The 15,656-nt window shown below is 43.7% G+C and overlaps 1 pseudogene; it reads right to left on the minus strand.

The window, feature by feature from the left end:
- Nucleotides 1-1,335: 1,335 nt before the first annotated feature.
- On the minus strand, nt 1,336-5,701 carry LOC120606825 (tubulin alpha-3 chain-like; annotated as a pseudogene).
- Between the last annotated feature and the right edge of the window lie 9,955 nt (nt 5,702-15,656).

Here is a 15,656-nt window from a genome sequence, read left to right on the forward strand (position 1 = left end):
CTTTCCAGGGCAGGAGTCAACAAGCTTCCCTTCCCTTCCCCTAAATCGACCATCAGAACTTTCCCCTCTTGCTCCTTGTGTTATTTCCATCCTAGGATACCCTTGAGGGCCTCCTGCACTTTGCCAAGGACTTACCTTGCATATGCCATCTCCAGGCAGTCCTGAGCCTCAGGACCCTGGGCTGGCAGAGGGTCCCCAGTTGAAAGGACTGTGATAGAAACATATTAGATGTAAATGTTGCTCAGGGAATACAAATACAGTGATGCACTGAGATTGTGGAGTCTGCCCAGGTTCCTAATGATTGTGCTCTGTCTGCTCAGGGAGAAACAAAGGCAGCACTGCTCTTGGTGGAGGCCCAGCCCTGGCAGAGCGCAGCAGCCGGGAAGGATCAAGCCAGAGGATGCCCCGACAGCCCAGTGCTACCAGGCTGCCCAAGGCGGGTGGGCCAGGGAGGAGCCCCACCCGGAGCAGTACCTGAACCAGGTAGAGGCTTGTCACGCTGGCCTGCCGTGAGCTCCACCAGCCTCCTACCAGAGGCTACGTGCTGTTTCCTCCAGTTGGTAATAAATCTTTTTGAAAAACTGAGGGTCCATTCAAGATGTTTTCTATCACCTTTTGAATATGTTAAGGCACAAAGATTTAGAATTATTTGAAAGCTGGTCCCGGTTATGTTACAACCGAACTAACCAAGTGACTTAAACCAGGGACTTCACCTTTCTGGACCTCCCTTCTGGACCTCATTTTCAAGTCAGAGAAAATATTTGTATTACTAGGTCTTTTATTAACAGATTTCAGTACGTTTCGCTTGAAGTGAAAGGACCAATGTTTTTTATCAAGGTCATACCCGGGGTGCTCAGGTGCAGTGGGGGCAGCTGTTTGAGCACAAGGGCAAACTTAAGCCACCACCGACAGTGAGGACAGAGATGAATTGTTCAGAGTTTCTAATCTCTGAGGCATGAATGCCAGTGCAGAATCCAATAAAACCCTTTTCCCCCAAAATGTCTGCACCTTACACATTTGACTAGCAGTTTTAGGGATTCTGTGAACAGCCCCCTTCCATGGACCTTAGATTTTAAAACTCCAGTTCTAAGCTTTTATACTTCAGTCCACATGTCCCAACAATGGAGAAGACTGAAAAATGGCAAATTCAATGGAAAATCCTAACTCAGTTTTCCTAGAATTTAGTAAATCTTTATGCTTTGGAACCTTAGATTGAAACTATTGACTTGCCCACGCCCCAGGTCCCGTCATGTAAGCAGTGGCTCCTTAAAGATGTGGGTGGTACTGCACCCACCTCAGTAGCCCAGCATCATGTAGCCAAGACCAGCCTCCCATGTAGGTCTGGCAGCTTTGAGGTCCTATCCAGTCCTGTGGGCAGACGATTGTGTCTTAGCTGAGCACCACAGCAGACAGGTTTGATATAGAAACTTTAATGACAAACAACTTGAAACCAGCTGAGGTGTGGCCAGAGAGAGCAGAAGAGAAGTATGCTCACCAACTGCACTCTTCCATTCAGTATTCTTCCCCTTCTTTGGCCTCTGCTTCCACAAAATCCACGCCTACCTCTTTATAACCTTTCTCCATGCCCTCCCCCACGTACCAGTGCACAAAGGCTCACTTTGCATACATGAGATCGAACTTATGGTCCAAGCAGGCACAGGCCTTGGCAGTGGCGGTGGTGATGCTCAGCATGTACACGGCCCGCTGCACCTTGGCCAGGTCTCCCCCAGGGACGATGGTGGGGAGCTGGTACTTGATACCCACCTGCCAGAGAAGGGGAAGAGCACTATGTGAAGATTCTGTCAAACCCAGAAACGATGGCTGCTTTCTCAGAAACGGAAGGCATGTGGGTGCTCTCTGGCGACTTAGGAGAAGGCTTGGTTCACCCTGCAGTCTCTGTGCCAAGAAAGCAGGGTGCTGGTTTCTAGACAAGGAAAGACGCGGCCAGATCCAGTCACTCTGGCTTGGTTTCAAACCGCCTGAAGAGCTGTATCCCAGCAACTGTGACATGTGATAGTCACCCATATGACAGAACTGTCTTCCTTCTGAAGGACACTGCTCCGGATTCTTCGCATGTTACTTTCTCCACAGGCTTCAACACGAGGGGAGCTGATCTCTGTAGCAGAAGCTTTTTTCATGTAGTACACAACCATGGTGGTATTGCAAGGGATCATACCCCCTGCTTTCCCACCAGTCAGTGTGTGCGTTGCAGAGTGACAGGTACACTGCCAGAGGTCCTAGGACTTCTGCTACCACCGCAACAGCAGGTGGTCTGTGTGTGTGATAAATAGTGGGGAGGGGTTGACATTCAGGGCTGGACCAAGGGGAGAGCATTTCAGGCTTTGTAACCGGGGGTGACAGGGGCAGAGGTTTGGCAACAGAATACAAGGTCAGCTAGATCCGGCGTCAGCAAACATTGCCTATAAAGGGTGAAACAGTACATATTCTAGGCTGGGTGTGCCATGCAGCCTGTCACAGCCACTCAATTATGTCTTTGTAGCACAAAAGCAGCCACAATAAGCCACTGGATGGGTGTGTAGCTGTGTTAATGTAAAACTTTGCAAAATCAGGCAACTCATCAACCAACCATGCTGACCTCTGAACTAGAGGAAGAGAACTCATAGGAAGTCCTAGTTAAGAACCCAGGGCAGCAGGCCCACCAGAAGCAGTGAGCATCTGAGCCAGCAAGGGCAGCATGAAAAGCAAGGCTGAGGGAAGCACAGATCCCAGGGAGAAAGTAATCAACAGGATGGGATTTGGTCATCAACAGGACAAAGTTGAAACATAACAAGGTTTCGATCCTGTGTCAAATGGAAGGGTAGTACAAACTGGGGGTCTGAGGCAAACTCAGGCCAGAATTTCTAGGCTTACCAAGAGAGGAAGAAAGATATTGCCATATTTCTTCACAAAAAGATTCATGATCGTTTTGCTTCAAACCAAACACTTCACAAGACTTTTAAATTCGGTTTACTTTCTACATACTATGGAATCAAGTAGGAGTTAGTGACAGCAATAGGAACACAATTTCAAATCCAAATACGAAGTACCGAAATACTGAGAAAATTCCTATTCTAAGAAAAAATATTTCTAAGGCCAACCAATGTTTCCTGCTAATTTCACCACCCAAAAGGGAACAAAGATCCTTCAGAAAATTTCCTGTTCTGTTAAAAAATTTTCTCACCACAGATAAATAGTGTGATGACTCAGAAAGGAAGTTACAAGACACCATGGATTAAATTACCACTCACTGGTACAATCATTTATGATGACACCAAGAGTCTAGTGGCCATGGAACGGGGGTGTTCTCCACAAGGGCAGCATTCTATCGCAAGGTCTACTGAATGCTGAAAGTTAAACCACTCGCTATCACGCAGCCCTACCTTAAATCCTGTCGGGCACCAATCCACAAACTGGATGGTGCGCTTGGTCTTGCTGGTGGCGATGGCCGCGTTGACATCTTTCAGAACCACGCCCCCCCTGTACAACATGCAGCAGGCCATGTACTTGCCATGGTGAGGGTCACACTTGACCATCTGATTGGCCGGCTCGAAGCAGACATTGGTGATCTCGGCCACAGACAGCTGCTCGTGGTAGGCCTTCTCAGCAGAGATGACCAGGGCATAGGTGGCCAGGGAGAAGTGGATGCCGGGGTACGAGACCAGGTGGGTCTGGAATTCCATCAAGTCCACATTCAGGGCCCCGTCAAAGCGCAGGGAGGCTGTGATGGAGGACACGATCTGCCCAATCGGACGATTGAGGTTGGTGTACATGGGACGCTCGATGTCCAGGTTGTGCCGACATATGTCATAGATGGGCTCATTGTCCACCATGTGGGCACAGTCCAAATGTTCCAAGGTCATACAAGTGGTCAAGATGGAGTCGTGGACACCTGGGGGGCTGGATAAATGGCAAATTTGAGCTTGGATTTCTTGCCGTAGTCCACCGAGAGCCACTCCATGAGCAGAGATGCAAACCCAGAGCCGGTGCCACCCTCGAAGCTGTGGAAGATGAGGAAGCCCTGCAGCCCCGTGCACAGATCCGCCTGAGGGAAAGCAGAGACTGTGAGTAATGCCTGCATATGCCACACCGCCAACCTCCAACGGGCCACAGTCGCTTCTCCTTGCCTCCACAGAGTACACGGATTCAAATTGTCCCCAATGAACATTCATTACACTTTGAGGTGAGGCACAGCAGACATTAAGATGTATGGATGCACTTGCAGCCCCGTCAGAAAGGAAGATGATGGAGTCACGATTCTGGCCTGGGTTTTGCCAAAACGACCTCCTGGACTCAGTCCAAGGCCTACTCTCTCACCCAGGACAATGTCAACAAGAAGCCTTCCCAGTGCTCTTCTTAGCAGCTTGCGATCTGGTCCAGGACCAGGTTGACAATCTCCTTGCCGATGGTGTAATGGCCTCTGGCGTAATTATTGGCTGCGTCTTCCTTTCCGGTGATCAGCTGCTCCGGATGGAAGAGCTGCCTGTAGGTCCCTGTGTGCACTTCATCTACAATGAGGACAAAGACACGTGTGCCGCAGGTCTTTAAGGATGATTGTTAACTCATCAGCATGGAGAGATTCGGGGACCTAGAGCACATACTGTTCCTTGTAGGTCAACAGCGCCAGAGAGCATCTCTATGTTAACACACAGATCACTACTGCACTCTATGGCTCTAGGGAGGTAAACAACTCAAATACCAGCCTGACCTATTCCCAAAAAAGGGAGCAGAGCGCTCACCCCTGCACACAGGCAATTCTACATGTACATACTTCTTTCACACCCAAAGGGTATAATTAAAGAAAAAACCTTTGCATACTAGACAGTCACCACATCAGCGTGACTTTTGCCGGGCAGTCTCATCAGAGCATGCTGTGTGGCCTGGGTCTCCCAGACTGTAAAGTGACATTCTGTCATCTCCTGGGTGGCCAGTGACAAGTACTCTCTTTGGAGCTCTCCTTGGAAACTACCTCAGGCATCTAACTTGGAGGAACCCAGCGAATGTTCTCTACTTACCGTCCTATATCTGAGATGCAGGTCAAGACTGTCCTGCACAGCATTAAGATGGGACATCGCCCGGCACCCCACAGGCAGGGTCTGTAAGAACACCTGCCTGGGGCTGAGGCAGTCACAAATAAATCTGTCACCGGCCCATCTTACTGCTGGCAAAGCAGCTTATTTTTCTGCATGTGAGGGTTTCCTAAATCAGGAATTGAGCCCCACATTTCAAGCACTACCTTTCAGTGTCTCACCTAACATGGTCACAGGCGTACCCATGTGTCCGTTCTTCCTTTCTGCAGAGGGATTCGAAGGAGCACACTTGAGGATTTGGCGAGGATCTTCTACCATCCCTGAAAAGCCGCCCTCAGGCCCGAATACCTACCGACCACGGTGGGCTCCAGGTCCACAAACACTGCTCTGGGCACATGCTTGCCAGCCCCAGTCTCGCTGAAGAATGTATGGAATGAGTCGTCCCCACCGCCAATGGTTTTGTCACTTGGCATTTGCCCATCGGGCTGAATTCCATGTTCAAGGCAGTACAATTCCCAGCAGGCATTGCCGATCTGGACACTGGCCTGTCCCACGTGGATAGAAATGCACTCTCGCTGGGAACCAGAACATAAATGTGAGCCCCACCTCATCTCCAAGTTAACTGTCACTATATGGCATGCAAGTGAGACCTGATGCCATAAATTGTTTTGCATCGCTTAATTACAAGGATACGTTGAGAAATGCATCATTAGCTGATTTCGTCATTGCATAAGCATCATAGAATGCACTTACACAAACCTAGATGGTCTAGCCTACTACACACCTAGGCTGTATGATACAGCCTATTGCTCCTAGGCTACAAACCTGTATGACATGTTACTGTACTGAATACTGCAGGTAATTGTAACACAATGGTACATATTTGTGTAGCATAGAAAAGGCACAGTAAAAATACAGTATAAAAGATAAAAAATTTTACGTGCATACAGGGCACTTACCTTGAACGGAGCTTGCAGGACTGGATGTTGCTCTGGATAAGTCAGTGAGTGTGATAGCCTCGGACATTACTGTACACTGCTGTAGGCTTTATAAACACTGTCTCACAGGCCTTCTCCCTGCTTCCTTCTCGCAGGGTCAGAAACAGAATAATGAAGCTGTCAATGCTCTTCCATGTTCAGGGATGGGGGCGGGGGGAGGGCGATAAAAAATACTGAGGAAAAACTGGCTAGGTAAGGCATAGATTACCATAATAGTGACTATCAGGAGGGAGTGAAAGGTGGCCTGAGGATCAGTAGGTATAAGAAATTAAGATGGAGAGATAAAACCAGCAATGAGGTTTTTGGCTATTGCATGTTGGAGCTGTGGTCAGATTAAGGAACTTGGTGGTATTTGTAAAAATAACAATAATAATAAAATAAGAGGATGTTTAACATGGGGAAGGTGTGGAACTGAGGACTCAATATTTTGAATTTAATATTTCTTTTTCATTCCACTGACCCCATCTGGCATAAAAAGCTCTCTCTGGCATTTGGTTGATGGAAAAAATAAAACTTATCTATGCTTTACATCATTACAACCTGAAAATATTTCCAAAGTACAGGGACAGGATGGTTCCGCACTACCACAGAAAACTTATTAAAGTGGCAGTGGTACTTTATACCGCTTACGGTAGTTCCTATGGACTTGCGCCTTCCAAATAATCAACACGTAATTAAAAATTAATGTAAAATCAGCAGTTTTGCTTCCACCAAAGGATGGATTCACCATGCTACATAAGCAATGGCTTAGAAAATCAGACAAAATATAGGAAATAATAGTTTAAGTCACTGGACAACAGGCAACAAAAGACTGATTTCGTCATTATGCAAACAGAGAGGAATCTGTGATTCCTCAGAACAGGGAAACAAATTAAGCCCTACGTATGTCCCAGAAGGCTGCTTAGTAGTTTCCAGACTGAAACAGTGGGAGAAGAAACCCAAACAAAGCCCAGGGATCTCCTTGAGTTGAGAAGAGAGAATTCGGTGTTCGGTGAGGCCAAGGCAGCAAGAAACCATGGCACCATACTGGAGGAGAAAGTAGCACAGAAAGAGCTCTGTGGAGATGAGCAGGGAGTCCCAGTTGAGTACACAGCTGAGTACTGCTCGGCACACATGTGTGAGGGGCTCCTGAGTACACATCTGCCATGGTGGAAAGACCTCCTAGCTCAAAAAGCACTGAATGGAATCCTCAGCAATGGTGCCTAATAAGGACTACAATAATGGCTGTTCTGAATCCACCCAAGACAGACAGCTTAAGTGCAAGCCTCAAAAGGATCAAACTGTTTCCATATGTACTAATAGTATCCCAGAAAAAAGACTAAAAATATTTAAAGGAATGCCCCCCAAAATCTAGCACCCAATAATATAAAATTCATAACATCTGGTATCTAATCTAAATTTACTAGGTATAACAAAATGAATGAATAAATAAATAAAAAACGAATAAATAAAATAAAAATGCCAGAAAATATGACCATATAAGGAGAAAAAGCAATCAATAAAAACAGACCCAGAAATGACACAGATGCTAGAATTAGTAGACTAGTACATTAAAATAACTATTATATATCCATATGCTCGGGATGCTAGAGAAAAAAATGAGTATGATAAGGAGAGACATGCTGGATAATAAAAAAACCCGAATCAAACTGCTAATGATAAAAAAAAGTATGAAATGAAAAACACAGTGGATGGGATTAATTGTGATTATCTAATACAGAAGAAAAGATCTGAAGATGATGAAAAAGTTCCGGACATAGATAGTATTGATAATTATGCTACATACTTAATGCTATTGAATTATATGCTTAAATATAATTAAAATGGTAAATTTTGTGACATGTGTATTCTACCACACACAAAAAAGGTGATACTCAGCAATAAAAAGGAACCATGTTGAATCTCAAAATAATTACAGTGAAAGAATCCAAGCAACAGCAAAAAAATGAACTCAATGATCCCATTTATGTAAAATTCTAGAATATACAAAAAGATTAATAAAGGTGGGCAGGAGGGAGGGTTTACAAAGAGGTAAGAGGAAACTTTTGGGGACAATGGATATGTTCGCTATCTTGACTGAGGTGATGGTTTCATGGGTTATCAATACAAGGACACCCAGGAAGGTGTACTTGTACACAGATTGCCACAAAGAAGAGTAACTCCAGGAATGTGAGAGATGGGGAGACAGTGCAGTTGTTGAAGGAGAAAGGATGCAGAGGGAACACATGTGACAGGCCCCGGTACAGTTCCAGTGCAAGAAAGTAAGTATGCAGCAGGCATTACCATTATAGACACTTTCCACATTGCAGGGGTCCTCTGTGCAATTCCCAGCAGAATTACCAGAATAATGAGAGTGGGGAAAGACGGAGGGATCAGAGAGTGCTTCCAAGGCCAGGCTCAACAGCGCCAACCGAACTTACTACATGCCAGAGCTATGGATGACAACGATGTATTTCAACCCTCCAGTGCAGGGACAAGGGATGGAGGGGGCTGACAACCAGGGTGTAGGAGAACAAGGATGAAATGAATATGAAATTCTAGCAATGAGAAATGAACAAAAAACTGGAGCTAAAGACCTTAAGTGCTTGCTTTTCACCCACTGACCGGATAACTAGACTAGAACTGTTTGCATTATCTATGCAGCATAGAGCATTTACTACTTTTTCTGAAATGACATCTCTTTTGGTAATGACAAAGGTGGGGTTTTTTTGGTTTGTTTTTTGTTTTTGTTTTTTTTGTTGTTGTTTTTTAAAGCCTGGTTTTACTCAATCCACCTTTAAGGTTTTTAAATTGTTTCATATCTGGTCAAGTTGAGTTTTTAAGAACTTATTTTTAATTTCTAATAAAAGTCTACAATTTGATATTTCAAAAAACTCAACAAACTGCAAGCATTTGTTAATAAAGGTCCAAATAAAAAATTCAAATAATGCAAAATATGTTTACAGAATATTGGAATTGAATTAAAAATCGGTAACACAAAGATATTTGAAGAATCCCCAAATAGTTGGAAACAAATAACAAAGGGAAATTAGAAAGTATTTTGAATGGAATGAAAAGGAAAATATGACATACTAAAATTTGTGGGATACAAAACAGTGCTTATGGGAAACATACATAAAACACTTATATTAGAAAAAGTTAGAAAGGTCTAAAATCAATGACCTATAAAACCCTTCCAGAATATAGAAGAGGAAGGGACATTTCCCAACTCATTCTACGAGGCCAATATTACCCTGATACCAAAATCAAAACAAAGATATAAAGAACCTACAGACCATTATCGCTCATGAACACAGACCCAAAAATTTATTCAAAATCAATGAAATTTCTATCTTAAGAAACTAGAAAAAGAGCAAACATCAAAAGTATGCAGAAAAAATAAATTTAAAAAAGTAGAAAGCAGAAAATAAATAGAGAAAACCAATTAAACCAAAACCTGGTTCTTTGATCTGAATAATCAAATGGATAAACTCTTAGCCAAATTGATCCAAAAAGGAGAAGACACAAATTACCAATATCGAGAATCAAAAATAAGCTATTGCTGTTGATAGTAAGATATTTAAAAGGATAAAAGAATATTTTAAATAACTCTATGCCAATAAATTCAACAACATAGATGAAATAGAAAAATTCTTTATATATACTACTGAAGCTCACTCGAGAAGAGATAACCAGAATAAAAACAGAATAGGCAGTCAAATGGCCACATCATGATGCAGATAATTTTAAGCATGGTTACTCTTTTCTCATCATATATTTACGACATTACAGTTCAGAAATCTCTACTTCAAGTTGTTTCTCATTTCCTAACCCAGCACTGTAATCTCTTAGCTCTTAAGAGTGATGGTCCGGAAGCCTAGAAATTCTGCTTCTGGCTTTGTCCTTCCTAAGTGAAAGACAAGGGGCTAAATCACAGCTGATAATCTAATTCTGATTCCAACCAAACTGCAATACTGAGCCAGAAGAAAATTACGTTTAGAGGCACGGAAGAATTCTCTAGGAAGGTACTCAATTTGTGATGAAGCTCTGGGATGCATGAAGTAGGATTTTAAACATAATTTTTGCTGCTGCGATTCCTAAATTCATTGAGACACAAACCCTTCTAACACAAAGGAAAAGTACCTAGAACATCCAACATTTTCTCAGAGATCGGTGTAAATTCTCTTAGGTTATATTCATACCAACTGGTCACCACCTCCCCTTAACCAGAAGTTTCCTAATTTAGTTGGTTTAATAAGTACTATGAACTTTTAAAATCATATTTAGGCATTTCAACTTGAGAAGACCCTAACATACCAACAAGCCACGGCTGAAAGCTCTATCTGAAAGTGTTAATCATTGTATTTTTTTTTTTTTAAGACAAAGTCTTTGCTAAAAATTACTCTTAAAAATAATGAAAGGCACACATTTTTTTTCTAATCCTGAAGCTTCTTTTTACCTAATAGAAAACACCTTCCCTTTACACCTGGAATAACCCACCTCAACATTTTTTTGGAGCAGCTTGATTTCATCCTGCAATGACCAATAAGAGAATCTTCAAAACCAACTTTTACAAAGAGAGAATGTAGAGGTTAGTGTGAGTTATTATATAGTTACACGCTTTTTATAAAGTTTGGAAGCTACCACAGTGATCAAGAGAGAAAAGTGAGGCTGAAATAACTTAGCTATCAGCCTCAGTTAACCAAGAAAATGAAACTTAAACTGGACCATGTAAAGTCCTTTTGGAGGGTCATTCTGACCTCTCTCCACATAAGGTTGTCCTTGGGCACCACTTTTTCCAGAAGTGCAGAATGACAAAGGTGTTGGTTGGGTTTCATTGATTTGTAAACCATTAATGTAATAATTCTATAATTACATAGTAGATACCTATGAGCTGAGGATATAAAAGTGAACAAAGTAAAAGCAGAAGCCTACTGTGCTATGGGAAAATAGTAATTCTCATATATTTCTGATGGTAAGGAATCTGACAATGTCTACAAAATCACAGCCATCCACTTCCGGCATCTCAAAGATGTCTACACCAGTAAGAAACAGTTCATACACAGATTACCTATCGTACTTTTATATGTAAAGCACTAGAAAACATCCAAGTATCCAGCAATACAAAACAGACACTCACTGGGATATTATGCCTCAGGAAATAGCAACACAGATCTTTGAATGCTGATAAAGAAGGAGCTGGATTTTTTGTACAATTTAAAAACAAGGAGCAAGAGTGTATACTGTGTGTTATCTTTGGTGCAAGAAAAGGAAAGCTGTAAGCATATCTATTCCTATATGCTTGGTTTCGTTTTTTAAAAATTTTAAGAATAAACAAACAACACTCCCCCATTCCCCCCCCAAAAAAACTATCTAATGGAGGAAGCAAGATTTTTCAGCATATACAATTTTCTATCACTCTTATTTCAAACCCTGTAAATATTGCCTATTTTTGTAAGCGCCCTCAGAAGTTCACAGAACCTGAGAGGCAATTTTGAGAAAGTTCAAGTGCAACACGGTGCTGCTTTAGGAAGGAAGAGTCTAGAACGGTGAGGGCAGGGAGGGACTGCGCCTGCAAGATGTGCCTGGCTCCCACTCTTGACCCGCATGCTCCAGACACGACTCCAGTAGCGCCCGAGTCACTGCACTACTGAGTCAGGATGACACCCTCCTGCCCCGCTGCCACCCGCGCCTAAGCCCCACTCCGCTGTCCTGTATGCTATGGTAGTCGCTGCCTGGCCTTACACCACACGCCACCTCCACTCCGTCCAACTCCACGCGCCCAACTGCTAGCTCTCCACGCCACGCACCGCACCATGACTGACACGCGGCCTGCACAAATGCCATTGGCTCCGACTGCTTGGGCGGGGCGGGCCTTAGGCTGGGACCCTAATTGCGACTGGCCATTTTCTTGAGCAGCAAAATCGTTCTTTTGATTGGTTGTCACTTTGGGCCGGAAGTGGCTACCCCAAGGTGGCCAGGCTGGATCAACACCTCCTGAGCAGTTGCGAGGGGCAGCCGCAGGACGAGGAAGAATCCCCTGCTTAGGGATGGAGGCCATGCTACCATAGCTTACACTCCCTGAGCTCCATGTGTTCATTGGTAAAATGCAGTCTTATTACAGAGCTGTCCAGGGGTGTCGAAATTACAAGGGCTGGTAATTGTGACAGGGTTTTACACACTTAAGCTGGAACAAATGCCTGTAAGGGCTATTCAGTTAGCATCTTTTTATTGGTGCTGATATTAGTATCCTGGGCTGGTAAGAATTTAAAGTCCAGAGTGTGTCAGGGAGTCGACCTATGTAATGGGGCTCTTGCAAGAGCAGGTGATGCAGACCACAATGATAAGTTCCCAGAAGGAAGTAGCTAGGAAGCTCTGGGAGGAAGGTGTTAATTAGGCCTTCTAGGAGACTTAGAATGTCTGAGCAGTTTTCCAAGCAGCAAAGAGAGATGGGTGGGATGTGAAAGGCAGACACGGGGGCAGGGAGGTCAGAGAGCTGGAAGTTTCAGCTGGACATGTGGACTGCGGTGAAAAGGGTTACACTAGAGGTTCTGGAAGGGGCTGGTGTGATCGCAGCCGGACCAAGGAGTTTGGCTTGGGTGGGCAGAAGCCAGCCAGCAACTCAAGCAGGTTGAACTGGCCGTTTAGTGGGAACCTGTGACAGGCAGGGGGATAGTGAGGCAGGAGCCCCCACAAGTGGTCATTGCAGGAGGCCAAAGGATTACCCACTCATTCACACACTTTGTTGAAAGGACACAGAATTTCCAAGGTTCTGGAAGGGTGACTGAAGCCCTCAGTTCACCCGCACCCCCAAAGTCCCCTCCATGCCTGCTGCTCTTCCATGAGAAAGTCTGTGTTTACCTCACAGAGGAAAAGAGCCCCTCCTTTTGGCTCTTCTAACCATATCCTGAAGGAGCTGGCATTTTCATAGAGAAGGTAGGAACAAAAAGGAGTTAAATATGGATAATGTAAAAAATAGCCAAAGTAAATTTAAAAAATGGGTGCAAAATGCAGATTTCTTATACTGTCTACCACTGCTAGGTCAATGGAGGCATGGAGTAATGTTCAGAGTGGCAGTTCAAATGGTCTGGTTTAAGCAACACCCCCCCACTATGGATTCAGTGGAGCCAACTCTTCAGCTACTCGCTCCTCCCTTTCTCTGGCAGGTTTCAGAGTGTGGTCTGGGGGTTAGATGGTTAAGCAGCTAACTGGGGTTTCCAGGAAGTAGTGTTTGGAAAACCAGATATGGGACTCTTTCCAGGGAGGCCTGACATAGTGAGTACAAGGAACCAAGGTCAGCCTTGGCCGGAGAGGCTAACAGGAAATGGGGGGAGGGGAGAATGCACTCCTGTAAGGGATGGAACAGATGGGGACAGACATGACAGCCATTGCCAGCACTGGAGGAAAAAAGAAGGAAGGGCTAAGAAGCCAGTTCAAGGTGCAAAGTAGGGAGGATAATTTCTGAGAGACAACATGGGTCAACATGCTGGTGGACTTTGAATGGCAGTATTTGGGCTGGATTTGTCCTGGGGGAGAAGAAGTGGGTTTGGAGGTGGGTGGTGGCTCAGAGAGAGGACAGAAGTTAGAGGAGACAGACAAAATGGAGGAAGAGACAGGCAATGAGGACTGACATGAAATGTAAGATTTCTTTTGTTCTCCCTCACCGGGCCACCACCAAAAAAAGTTCTCAGATCCTGGAAGAGGGGAGCCTGAACTACCTCATGAATGAGCTGATTTGAGCGATCTCATTTTGGATACTAACAGAAAAGGGAAGTCCAGGAGGTGGAAGACACATTGGGACATCTAGGTCACATGTGGCATTTAGATTTGGTGTTTGGGGAAGTGAGGGTAATGCCCTGACCTGAGTCAGGCAATGTAGAAGGGGCCAGTTTTGGGGGAAACAGTGGTCTCTCAACCTCTTATTCTGTTCCTCTGTTTACCAGGCTTCATCTCTTTTCTGGGCACTTTGGTTTTTCCTGCCCCCGGAGTTCCTTCTTGGAAACGGTTTGGTGCTTTATCTTTTATTTTTATAACAACTTTATTCACATACCATAACACTCACCAATTTAAAATGTACAGTTCAATAGTTTTTATCTACAGACCTGTGCACCACTTCTAATTTTAGAACATTCTATCACCCCAAAAAGAAATCCTGTACCTGAAGAAGGGCCAGGTTGGGACCCCTGTAGTAGAGGCCTCACAGTGTCCCCAGACTTCACTTTTCCTTGCCTTATAGCTTAACAATAGGTTGTCCCCCCTGGTTTGGAATGTCCTCTGCCATAGAAAGTTGCCCTGCAATTTATGATGAATGCCTTTATGCTCACTGATCACAATCCTTCTGGTCTAGCATTCTTTCCAGACTACTCCCATCTTTGTCGCTGGTTGCTAACGCCACCAGAGGACCACGTTGTCAGAGGATCAGCTCCATGAAGCATAGCAGACTCCCCTGGAACCATCATGGAGCCCCTGGAATAATACCCAGATTTTCCCTTAAATACCCTAAGCCGGCCTGAGAAAGTAAGGCAGTTTTGAAGGTGTTCATCTGCTGCCTTCTCAGCTCAGCAGTGCTCTGACAACAAACACTTATTTTAAATATCCCAACTCATGTGTCAGTCTATTGGCTGGGCAGCGCAGGCAGCACAAGCCCCGGACTCGGTTGCCCTCTGAATTCAAACCCATTAGCAGTCACTTGCCATTCTCCTCTCTCCCTACCCCCTGGCAACCACTAATCTATTCTTTGTCTCTATAGATTTGCCTATTCTGGACATTTCATATAAATGAAATTATATTATATATGGTCTTTTGTAACTGGCTTCTTTCATTTACCATAATGTTTTCCAGATTCATCTATGTTGTATCATCACTCTATTCATCCTTATGGAAGAATAATATTCAATTGTGTGGATATTTCACATTTTGTTTATCCATAATCAGCTGATGGACATTTGATTGCTTCAGTTTTTTGGCTATTATGAATAATGCTGCTATGAAAATTCATGTACAAGTTTTCGTGTGGATGCATGTTTTCATTTCTTGGGTATATATACCTAAAAGTGGAATAGCTAGGTCATACAGTAACTTCATGTGTAGCATTTTAAGGACCTGCCAATGGTTTTCCAAAACAGCTGCACCATCTTATATCCGACAAGCAGTGTGTGAAGGTTCTAATCACTCTACATCACCTTCAACATTTGTTATGATCTGACTTTTTGACTATAGCCATCCTGGAGAGTGAGAAGTATGGCATCACATTGTGGTTTTGATTTGCATTTCTCTAATGACTGATGATGTCAAGAATCTTTCCATGTGCTTATTGGACATTTGTATATCATCTTTGGAGAAAGTCTATTCAGATCCTTTGCCCATTTTTAAATTGATCTATTTGTCATTTTGTTGTTGAGTTGTAAGTGTTCTTTATATAGTCTGGATACAATTCCCGTATTAGATACATGATTTGCAAATATTTTCTCCCATTCTGTGGATTATCTTTTCACTTTCTCGATGGTGTCCTCTGAAGCACAAAAGTTTTTAATTTTGACAAAGTGCTATTTACCTATATTTTTCTTAAAGTGCTTGAACTTTTAATGTCATGTTTAAGAAACCATTGCCTAATCCACCATCATGAAGATTTACTATGTTTTCTTCTAAGAGT

The sequence above is a fragment of the Pteropus medius genome, unplaced genomic scaffold (genome assembly GCF_902729225.1).
Source record: "Pteropus medius unplaced genomic scaffold, Ma_sr-lr_union100, whole genome shotgun sequence".
Classification (NCBI taxonomy): Eukaryota; Metazoa; Chordata; class Mammalia; order Chiroptera; family Pteropodidae; genus Pteropus; species Pteropus medius.